This window comes from Anomaloglossus baeobatrachus, chromosome 1 (assembly GCF_048569485.1).
Source record: "Anomaloglossus baeobatrachus isolate aAnoBae1 chromosome 1, aAnoBae1.hap1, whole genome shotgun sequence".
NCBI lineage: Eukaryota > Metazoa > Chordata > Amphibia > Anura > Aromobatidae > Anomaloglossus > Anomaloglossus baeobatrachus.
In genome coordinates this window covers 589,839,090-589,851,327 of record NC_134353.1, presented here as the reverse complement: position 1 = coordinate 589,851,327, position 12,238 = coordinate 589,839,090, and the positions used below count along the sequence as shown (strand labels likewise).

At 46.7% G+C, this 12,238-nt stretch overlaps 1 long non-coding RNA gene across 1 annotated transcript; it reads right to left on the bottom strand.

Moving 5' to 3' along the window:
• Positions 1 to 609: 609 nt before the first annotated feature.
• On the bottom strand, positions 610 to 2,878 carry LOC142296478 (uncharacterized). Its single transcript, XR_012751640.1, has 3 exons — positions 2,800 to 2,878; positions 745 to 888; positions 610 to 661 (listed from the first exon to the last, which is right to left on the bottom strand). It is a non-coding gene; the product is annotated as an uncharacterized LOC142296478 (long non-coding RNA).
• Between the last annotated feature and the right edge of the window lie 9,360 nt (positions 2,879 to 12,238).

Here is a 12,238-nt window from a genome sequence, read left to right as displayed (position 1 = left end):
CACAGCACACTTCCCGATCATTCCACTGCAGGCAACATGAGCCTGACCTACTGCACACACGTCTTCTTCCTTGGTAACCTTGGCATCAACTCCACCTTCTCGCTACTGGACCAGCCTTTTATATAGTGCCCACTGCACCACAGTAGTCACCTGACTCGACATCCTGCTCCGCCAAAGTTGGATTAATGGGATTGGTGCATCTTTACAGATGCCTACATGTAATATGATGTTTGTGAGTGGTGATAGCTGTTAACTTGCTTTATGCAATGACACGTACCAAACAGCAGATATCAATTTCAAAGTTTTTATCAAACAACATGTAAAAAAAACATGTAAAGTTTTAAAGAAAAAAAAAAAAGAAGATCCCCGTTAGTTGCTGCTGCCCTCCCATTGGCCAGCCACATAACGGGCAAGCATCGCCGCATGACGCCCCACTTTGGCCATCAGCCTCCTCTGGGCTGCCATCAGTCGTCTTTGAGAAGCAAGGATGGTCGCTTGTGAGGAGACTAGTTCTGCCAAAGTGGGTATGCCTATGGAGGGAATGGTAAAAGTTATAAATCATAATTTTTATTTCTGCTTATTATTACGAAGTAGGAGATTCATGACTTACGGTTTTCCCCCTCGTCCGATACAGATGGACTTATCGAACCTGGACCACCATCTATGAAAACAAAAAACACTTTATAGTACTCAACAGCTTTATGTTTTGCACTTTATATGGAGTTTGTTATATGAAACAATTACCGGGGGCCGATCCGGCCGGTGGCTCATGTGGGTGCTCCTCCTCCTCTGGTGGCTGTAGCTCCACCGGGGGCTCGGGATGCTCATGGGGCACATACACCTGTGGGGGCTCTCCATCCTCTGCGGCCCCTTGCTCCTCTGGGGGTTCTTAATAAAATATGAAGTTTAATGTGGTTGCGTTATGATACATATAGGACTGTGGGGGGTACATTAAAATATATGGCGGACTACGTAGCCTACCTTATACATGGACTATGGGGGTGCATTATAACACATTGTGGACTATGTGGTGCAGTATAATATATGGAGAACTATGGGGTGAATTATAATACATGGAGAACTCTAGGAAATTCATTATAGTTCATGGAGGACTATGGGATGCATTCTAATATATGAAGGGTTATGTGGAACCCTTTATACTATATGGAAGGCTATGTGGGGGCCAATATTGTATTTGGAGAACTAGATATGAGGGGGGACAAAGATACAAGCAGGAGATGGAATTGTTTTATGCTGAGGGAAAAAGGCCCCTACCCGCAGCACCCAGCTTTCCCATGCTCTCTCTGATATGGGAAAGCTGGGTGCTGAGGGAATGATGTTTTGCCAAGCATGGCGAAGCTGGGTGCCAAGGACAAGAGGTATATCAGAACATATGAAAACTGTGTGCTGATAGAGGGTTTTCAGATCATGGGAAATCTTGGTGTAGAGAGCCTAGTGTCTGCGTAATTTCCCTGTGTCCCGAGTGTCAGTGTAATTAGCCCGTACCACAAGTGTCGGTGTATCTATCGATCTATGTAATATATATATATATATGTAATATACCTTCCATCCATCCTGCTCATGATATACCCCCATCCATCCTGCTCATGATATACCCCCATCCATCCTGCTCATGATATGCCCCCATCCATCCTGCTCATGATATGCCCCCATCCATCCTGCTCATGATATGCCCCCATCCATCCTGCTCATGATATGCCCCCATCCATCCTGCTCATGATATGCCCCCATCCATCCTGCTCATGATATGCCCCCATCCATCCTGCTCATGAAATGCCCCCATCCATCCTGCTCATGATATGCCCCCATCCATCCTGCTCATGATATGCCCCCATCCATCCTGCTCATGATATGCCCCCATCCATCCTGCTCATGATATGCCCCCATCCATCCTGCTCATGATATACCCCCATCCATCCTGCTCATGATATACCCCCATCCATCCTGCTCATGATATACCCCCATCCTGGTAAATGGCGTGTATCCTGTGGCACAGGAAAAAAAAATAAACGTTTATACTTACCCTTCCTCACTCCCTGAAGCACTGATCTCTGTCTCAGCTGCAGCGCCGCTGTGTGGAGCCGTCACCGTCTGTGGAGCCGTCACCGGTGTCTGCAGCATCGCGTATTCCTGTCTGTGCCGGCGGTAAGCTGATCGATTCTGGTGGATACTAGCGGCGCGCACAGCGATGACGTTATCGCGGTGCGCGCCGCTAGTGTCCAGATCAGCTGACCGCCGGCACAGACAGGAAGACGCGATGCTGCAGGGGGGCGGCTCCACACACGGTGACGGGTGAGTACACTGATTCACTGCACCCCGCGCTGATAATGATGCACGGGGGGCAGTGAATAAAGCCGCACATGATCACTCCAGGCTGTAGTTGCCAGGGGTGATCACGGCCGGCTGCTAATTATGCACACCCCCCCCCCTTCCCGCTCATCACCCCGCCCACCTGTCAGCGCCGGCTTCACTGAGAGATGATGGGCGGGAAGATGGGCGTGCATATGTAATGAGCGGGCCCACGTGGTCACGACAGGCTGCTGCAGGCTGCTACAGCCTGCTGGTGCCGCCAATGACCCGCTCCACCGCGGCACCCTCATTACCCGCACCCGCAACCTTATAGTCAGACCATAAGACGCACCCCCCACTTTCCCCCAACATTTGGGGGGAAAAAAGTGCGTCTTATGGTCCGAAAAATATGGTAGATAGATATATATATATATATATATATTTAAGAACACCATTATAAGTTGCCTAGGCACACTCATCTGCACCTACCTTGGTTAGACTGCAACTCTGTTTGTATGGCAGAGATCCGGGCACTGGAGCGGTACCGCAGATCCGCTAGTTTTTTGCGGATCTGGGCACAGGTACGCTGCAAATGAAACAAAAGCACCATCAATACATGTATGCAGCATCAGAATTACCTTCCTTACAGGAATACAGCAAACAACAACAATAATGAGTATATGAATACATGAAATTATTACCAAAATCACCATCAGTGCATTCATACAGCCCAAGAACAACACTTACACCTATACGGCATCATAACCGCCTTCTGTATAAGAATACATCATTAGAACAATAATGAGTATATGAATACACGAATACATTACCATAACCACCAGCAGTGCATGAATGCAGCCCAAGAATTCCATCAGTATATGAATACAAGTCTGGAACCATCATCAGTAAAAATGCATCCAAAACACCTTCAATACAGGAATAACAGGACTAGAACAAAAATCTATACAAGAATACATCATCAGTGCATAAAAACGTATTATTTCACTTATGAGCTATAACCGCTGCACTGTCCACCCTTATGAAGCATAAGTGTCACATTTTTACCCTTATAAATTATATCCATCACACTGTCCCCATTTCACACTATCCCATCTCCACTGTTTTCCCTCACACTAATCCTATCTCCACACTGACCCTATGCGCTCCCCCTCCACATGGTCCCTCACACTGTACCTCCATGTTAGGCCCCCTTCACACGTCCGTGATACACGTGCGTGTTTGGTCCGTTTCCGTATATACCGGAGACACGGCCAAACGTGCACCAATGTTAATCTATGATTGTGGTCACACGTCCGTTATTTCATTATGTCCGTGTGTGCGTGTCCGTGATCCGTAAGTGTTTGCGTTTGGCACGGATGCATGTCCGTTATCTGCATGGAGCACGCACACGTGGACACAATGAAAGTCTATGGGTATGTGCACACACGTTAGTAAACACGTATGCATCTACCTATAGTCCGTGTCCGTTTGGTGTTTTTATTTCTAGTGATGTCGGCTATTCTTTCTATTTCTGTGTATGTCCGTCAATCTCCCTGAGTCCGTCGGTCAGTCTCTCTGTCGGTCTCTCTGTCTGTCTGTCCCTCTCTCACAGTCTGTCGGTCAGTTTCCCCCCCTCTCTCATACTTACCGTTCCCCGATCTCCGGCGCAGCGCTGCACGGCATTCACACTGCTGCGGCGGCTTTTACTATTTTGAAAAAGCCGGCCGCCCATTAAACAATCTTGTATTCCCTGCTTTCCCCGCCCACCGGCGCCTATGATTGGTTACAGTGAGACACACCCCCACACTGAGTGACAGGTGTCACACTGCACCCAATCACAGCAGCCGGTGGGCGTGTCTATACTGTGCAGTAAAATAAATAAATAGATAATTACAAAAAAATGGCGTGCGGTCCCCCCCAATTTTAATGCCAGCCAGATAAAGCCATACGGCTGAAGGCTGGTATTCTCAGGATGGGGAGCTCCACGTTATGGGGAGCCCCCCACCCTAACAATATCAGTCAGCAGCCGCCCAGAATTGCCGCATACATTATATGCGACAGTTCTGGGGCTGTACCCGGCTCTTCCCGATTTACCCTGGTGCTTTGGCAAATCGGGGTAATAAGGAGTTATTGGCAGCCCATAGCTGCCAATAAGTCCTAGATTAATCATGTCAGGCGTCTATGAGACACCCTCCATGATTAATCTGTAAATTACAGTAAATAAACACACACACACCAGAAAAAATCCTTTATTAGAAATAAAAACACACACATATACCCTGGTTCACCACTTCAATCAGCCCCGAAAAAGCCCTCCATGTCCGGCGTACTCCAGGATGGTCCAGCGTCGCATCCAGCGCTGCTGCATGGAGGTGACAGGAGCTGCAGCAGACACCGCCGCTCCGGTCACCTCCACGCAGCTAATGAAGACAGCCGTGCGATCAGCTGAGCTGTCACTGAGGTTACCCGCTGTCACTGGATCCAGTGACAGCGGGTAACCTCAGTGACAACTCAGCTGATCACACGGCTGTCTTCATTAGCTGCGTGGAGGTGACCGGAGCGGCGGTGTCTGCTGCAGCTCCTGTCACCTCCATGCAGCAGCGCTGGATGCGACGCTGGACCATCCTGGAGTACGCCGGACATGGAGGGCTTTTTCGGGGCTGATTAAAGTGGTGAACCAGGGTATATGTGTGTGTTTTTATTTCTAATAAAGGATTTTTTCTGGTGTGTGTGTGTTTATTTACTGTAATTTACAGATTAATCATGGAGGGTGTCTCATAGACGCCTGACATGATTAATCTAGGACTTATTGGCAGCTATGGGCTGCCAATAACTCCTTATTACCCCGATTTGCCAAAGCACCAGGGTAAATCGGGAAGAGCCGGGTACAGCGCCAGAACTGTCGCATATAATGTATGCGGCAATTCTGGGCGGCTGCTGACTGATATTGTTAGGGTGGGGGGCTCCCCATAACGTGGAGCTCCCCATCCTGAGAATACCAGCCTTCAGCCGTATGGCTTTATCTGGCTGGCATTAAAATTGGGGGGGACCGCACGCCATTTTTTTGTAATTATATATTTATTTCTTTTACTGCACAGTATAGACACGCCCACCGGCTGCTGTGATTGGGTGCAGTGTGACACCTGTCACTCAGTGTGGGGGCGTGTCTCACTGCAACCAATCATAGGCGCCGGTGGGCGGGGAAAGCAGGGAATAGGAGATTGTTTAATGAGTGGCCGGCTTTTTCAAAATAGTAAAAGCCGCCGCAGCAGTGTGAATGCCGTGCAGGGCCGCGCTGGGGATCGAGGAACGGTGAGTATGAGAGAGGGGGGAAACTTCAGTTACTCGGGGGATTAGCGGTCACCGGTGAATCCTTCACAGGTGACCGCTAATCAGTACTCGGCACAGACAGAGCCGCGGTATGAGGATGAAGTCGGGTGAAGTTCACCCGAGTTCATTCTCATCGCGCAACTCTGTCTGCTGTCAGCCGACATTTATAAACGACATTGTGCATCACACACACGGACATTACACACGGACATTACACGTACACATACACGTTAATTCCACATGCACACACGGACGTTCTGCACACAAACACGGCTAGCATACGCAATTCACACAGGTGCCACACGGACCATAAAAACGGACACAAAAACGGGACACGGACCCGAAAAACGGCCCGTAACACACGTGCGTGTTTTTCACGGACGTGTGAAGGGGGCCTTAAAAACACGTCTCAGTAGCACCACACTTTCTTCCCTTATGAACTATTGCCATAACACTATCTGCTCTAATAAATTACAGCTTCCTCACGGTCTGCCCTTATTAACTATAACAGCCACAATATCTGCCCTTATGATCTATAACTGCCATACTGTCCTTCTTTAGAACGACAACTCCCACACTGTCCCGCCTTATGAATTACAACTGCAGTGCTGTCCTCCCTTATGAATTATAACTGCTATATTATTTGCCCTTATGAATTATAACAGCCGCGCTATCCACTCTTATGAAGCATAGCTGTCCCACTTTCTTCACTTATGAAGTTTAACCATCACACTATCCCTATTTCACACTGCCCAGCCTCCACTGTTAAGCCTTATGCTAATTCCATCTCCACACTAACTCCACACTGCTCTCACTTCACACTGTCCCTCATACTGTACCTTCCATGCTACCATTTCTCACTTATATCTCCCTTCACCGAACTCCACCAAAACTGCCCACTCTCCATACTATGCCCCTTTTTCATATTGATCCATCTACTCTGTCAACCCTCATGCTGTCCCTTTTTCTACACTCCTTCTTCCCTCACACTGCCCCTCTCTGTACTGTGCTCCCTTACCATGCTGCCTCCTCCAAACTACTTCCTCACACTTTTCCCTCACTAGTTATTGTAACCTCACATTGCTCAATCTCTAGACTTTGACCTTTTTCACATTTTTCCACTGTCTCTATACTGTTTCTGTATACAGTGACCTCACCCTGATCCATTCTTCAATACAATATAAGTTCCTTGCTTCTTTGGCTCTATTATAGCCCCATTCGCCACCTTTGTGACTCAGCAGTGATGTCAGCAGCATGATCAGAAGACCTCATCATGCTGTTGCATGTCAACTTGACCGCAGAAGTGCCAGTACACCACTCATATCTTCAATTGCATTTGCATCTGATATAATACTGAGAGTATTGAGCTGTTGATATATCCATTCACCAAATTAAGATTTGGCTTCACAACCGATTCAGAGAATGGCCCCTGGGGGACACATCACAGTGCCACTTGACATGAAGTACTCATCTTGCCTCATGACAGAAGAGGTCCTAGCAACACCATAGCTCAAAGAATATACTGCGATATAGCCTGCTTCAAGAGAAATACATTTTAGAGAGTCAACATCAACTAAGCATTCACATAAACTAAATATGCTTAGCTGTGCGTGTTTGTTATAATTTGAATGTAAAGGCAAATTACTGAACTTCTGATCTTGTACTTCATATCATCTTGCCGAGAGATATTCACCAAATGCACAATGGTTTTGAGTTGCAATACCAGATACAAGGGACAATAGGGCCACTGTTTTTACAAGTATAAAGCACAAGCAATGAGGGTGAGCTGTAATATCCAACACAGGCAAGAACAAGAGTGCTGCTTTTATAGTGGAAAAATATAACATAATTACTAGTTTAAAACAATTCTTATAAAGAAATGTTGAATTTTTCCATTTTTTTTTATAGCCAGCAATACTAGATAAGGACACATAAAAGGACGATGGACGCACAAAAGGCAATATGTATACAGATAACAACCAACCACTTTCATTATCTGCAAAAATAATTACTATTACTATCTATAAACACAAATACTATCAATACTATAACAAAAACATGGAACAAGTAACAAAGACTTTTCAAAAATGACTTACCATGTCCAGAAAATGCAGCCGTCTATGCTATCTATTAATAATCGCAGTTTCGATCCTCACAGCGACATGCTCGGGAACGAATGAGGGATTAATCCAAGTGCAGATGCGGCTTTGATCCGAAAACCAAGCAAGCGGGAACAAAGTACGAATGAATCTGGGTGTAGTCACAGGTTTGTTCCTAGAAGACTCAAAAGGGAACAAAGCATGAAGCGATACCCAATCAGAATGCAATAGTGTTCTCATTGCTAACCAATCGGTGCAGAGAGGGGTGCGGAAATGGTGACGTAACTACACGCTATTGTTCTCAGCGCCAACCAATGGGTGCAGAAGGGGCGTGGAAACGGGGACGCAACAACACGCCTTCGTGCATCTCATCTAGGTCATCAACGAAATCGTTAGTAGGGTGTCAAACATACAGATTCATGCAGCCCAGCAGGACTCCAACGAGCCAAAAATGGCCCAAGCTGTTCGGCATCGATCAGCGATTTCACAGCAGGGGGTGAATCGTTGGTACGTGTCAAACGTGACGAGATCACAATTGAAGTCGTTCTTGCGTCACAGAAACTGTGATGTAGTAACGATCTCGTTATGTGTGAAGTGGCCTTTACATCACAAAAGTCGTGCCTCAGCAGCGATATTGCTAGCGATGTTGCTTAGTGAGATGTGGCCTTTAGATGTCCGAGGCATGTGATCAGACTACTGGCTATTGTCCAGTACTGTCATATCTGATGGATATATTTTTTTTCCTTGGTTTCTCTTTGTCTCATGGCCAGTGTGAACATGGTCTCACAAGTTCCATGTATACCATCTCATACTCCGGCTCACTTTTTTGTTTTTATGTAGTTTTTTTGTATTCAGTACAAACAGGGAGTGGCCCCCTTCTTAGCGAGCTGGACATTTCATTCTGTGAATCCCCCTGACTGTGTGTGTCCTGTTGGGACCCGGTCGCTCTCAGCCCTTAGCCACATTGAGGCCTATTTTAGACCCATGGTAAGGTTTTAATATTAGAGAGTGTAGGTACTATCCCAACTGGGTACACCTTGACGTTTGGTGGGATAGCTTTATGCTTTTTTTGATCAAAAACAGTGTTTACTAAGTACCCTATGTTTATATGCACTATGCTTTTATTTAGTTACAGCAGGGTATGTTTTCACATTTTTTTTTTTTTCCTTGGTTTCTCTTTGTCTCATGGCCAGTGTGAACATGGTCTCACAAGTTCCATGTATACCATCTCATACTCCGGCTCACTTTTTTGTTTTTTGTTTTCATATCTGATGGTCAGTTGGTCATTTGGTTATCTATAGTAGCAAACAAAAGAGGCTTGCATTTTAATGAGGTGACAAAGGCAGACTTGTAAGACGGGTAATATTTGAGGAATGTATTGTGTGAAGGAATCATTGTGTGACTTGAAGTGTCTGAGCCTGCGATAATCAAATTTGTCTGCAGGCAATGGCTATTGTAAAGGGACATTTCACACTTCACAGAAATGGGTTACTGGGATCTCAGATGAAATCTATCCCAGCATATTAAAACTTGAAGACATCAAAATTATGAATTAAAACATGTGGATTGAAATACTCAGAATAGCCACCTTTTGCTTTGATTGGTGCTTTGCACACTCTTGGCCTTCTCTTGATGAGCTGCAAGAGGTAGTCACCAGAAATGGTTTTCACTTCACAGGTGTGGGATTTCTTGCCTTATAAATAGGGTTGGGACCATCAGTTGTGTTGTGCAGAAGTCTGGTGGATACACAGCTGATAGTCCTACTGAATAGACTGTTAGAATTTGTATTATGGAAAGGCAAAAAGCAGCTAAGTAAAGAAAATGAGTGGCCATCATTACTTTAAGAAATGAAGGTCAGTCAGTCCAAAAAAATGGGAAAACTTTGAAAGTGTCCCCAAGTGCAGTGGTAAAAACCATCAACCGCTACAAAGAAACTGGCTCACATGAGGACTGCCCCAGGAAAGGAAGACCAAGAGTCACCTCTGCTGCGGAGGATAACTTTATCCGACTCCCCAGCCTCAGAAATCGCAGGTTAACAGCAGCTCAGATTAGAAACCAGGTTAATGCCACACAGAGTTCTAGCAGCAGACACATCTCTAGAACAACTGTTAAGAGGAGACTTTGTGCAGCAGGCACAAATTGTAAAACAGCTGCTCAGAAATCACTGCTAAGGACAGGCAACAAGCAGATGAGACTTGTGTGGGCTAAAGAACACAAGGAATGGACTTAGGCCAGTGGAAATCTGTGCTTTAGTCTGATGAGTCCAAATTTGAGATCTTTGGATCCAACCACTGTGTCTTTGTGCGACGCAGAAAAGGTGAACGGATGGACTCTACATGCCTGGTTGCCACCGTGAAGCATGGAGGAGGATGTGTGATGGTGTGGGGGTGCTTTGCTGATGACACTGTTGAGGATTTATTCAAAATTGAAGGCATACACTGAACCAGCATGCGTACCACAGCATCCTGCAGCGGCGTGCTATTCCATCCGGTTTGCATTTAGTTGGACCATCATTTATTTTTAAACAGGACAAAGACCCCAAACACACCTCCAGGCTGTGTTAGGGCTATTTGACTAAGAAGGAGAGCGATGGGGTGCTACGCCAGATGACCTGGCCTCCACAGTCACCAGACCTGAACAAAATCAAGATGGTTTGGGGGGAGCTGGACCGCAGAGTGTAGGCAAAAGGGCCAACAAGTGCTAAGCATCTCTGGGAACACCTTCATCAAGACTGTTGGAAGACCATTTCCGGTCAAGAGAACGCGAAGAGTGTGCAAAGCAGTAATCAAAGCAAAAGGTGCCTACTTTGAAGAACCCAGAATATAACACATATTTTCAGTTGTTTCACACTTTTTTGTTAAGTATTTCATTCCACCTGTGTTAATTCATAGTTTTAATGCCTATAATGTGAATCTACAATTTTCAGAGTCATGAAAATAAAGAAAACTTAGGAGGTCTGTCCAAACATTTGGTCTCTACTGTATATATATATATATATATATGTATATATATATATATATCCGTACAGTATATGCACATGTAACGGGGGCAGGGGGCGCCTCAGGGGTTGTAGTCGCGGTCTCCCGCCCAGGGGGCGGCAGGCTGACCCCCGGCCCGGCCGTCACTGTTAAAACAGGGGTGTTGTTTGTGGGGCAGAGTGTGGGTGGCAGGGACGCGTTCGTGCCGGTACCTGAGTTCTCCGTTACGCCGTTTTCCCTCGGCTCGCCAGCCCCTTCATCAGTTACAGAAGAGAGCCACTGACAGGCAGCTGGTAAACTAAGAAACATTTTATTGAACGAGGCTTCCATTTTCTGTTACACTTCTCAGCAGCAAGTTACTTCAGTACTTCACTTTAACGTTACAGATTACGTTCCTTCCTGACGGTCTCCCCTTTTTGCTGACGGTCACTCTCCTTCACCTGCAGGGGACACTTGTTAACCCCCTAGTAGCTGTACTCTGAACCCTGAATTACTGCAGGGCAGATCTAGCACACACTACCGGTTCCGGATGAGTTCCCACTCCTCTTTACACCTTTCAGCATCAAGTCACATCGGTTTACAGGTTACACTTCTTGCTGACGGTTTCTTCTTTCCCCGGTAACTTTCCCTCGCCTGCAGGGGACATGCGTTAACCCTCTAGTAGCTGCACACTGAACCCGGATCTATAGGGCAGATCTAGCACAGACTACCGGCTCTGGATAAGTTCTCACCTCTCCACTTCTTTGTCAGGGCACTAACCTTCGCCTGCAGGGGCCACTTGTTATCCCCCTGATAGCTGCACTCCACTCTAGTACACACCACCGGCTTTGGGACTAGTCTTGACTCTTCCACTTCTTCTGCCACTGCACCACTTCCACACTCTGCCCCGGCACCTCAGACTCCTCTCTTCAGTCACATCCGACTACTACACTGTCCTGCACACACTGCTCTGCATTCAGAGACCTCCCTTCCTTCCCCACCTAGGCTGCCCTGCCCCCTTCCTTCCCTGCCACTGTTACCAGGGCAACCACTGCTCTACACTGGCACCTAGTGGGGAAACAGTTTATGACAGGTAACATTTTACCATCAACATTTACAATTTGCCACCATACTACTGTGGCGTCTTCAGGGGGGGAAAAACCGCTCCTTCACTACCAGGGGTCCGACTACCCCTTACATTCCTCCCCTCTTTAACCTCAGCCTCCTGGCGAGGTTCGTACCTGCAAAACAATACATGTAGGAAAACACAATACTTAAAACACACAGACTGGCACACAAGTTTGGTGCCCGGAGTCCCTCCAGGGAAGCTCCTGGTCTTAGTCGCACATCTGCCCGGAGGCCCTCCTCAGGCGCTCCCGGTCTTAGCTGACCTTCTGCCCGGAGGCTATTTCCAAGTGCTCCCGGTCTTTGGGTGGGCAGAAAATAACAAGACAACAAGATTCCTTCTTAACAGTCACGGAAGGAGTCCACGCACAGTTCTGCATTAAGCTCCTCCCGGGTTCAGTACTTTTAACGTTACTG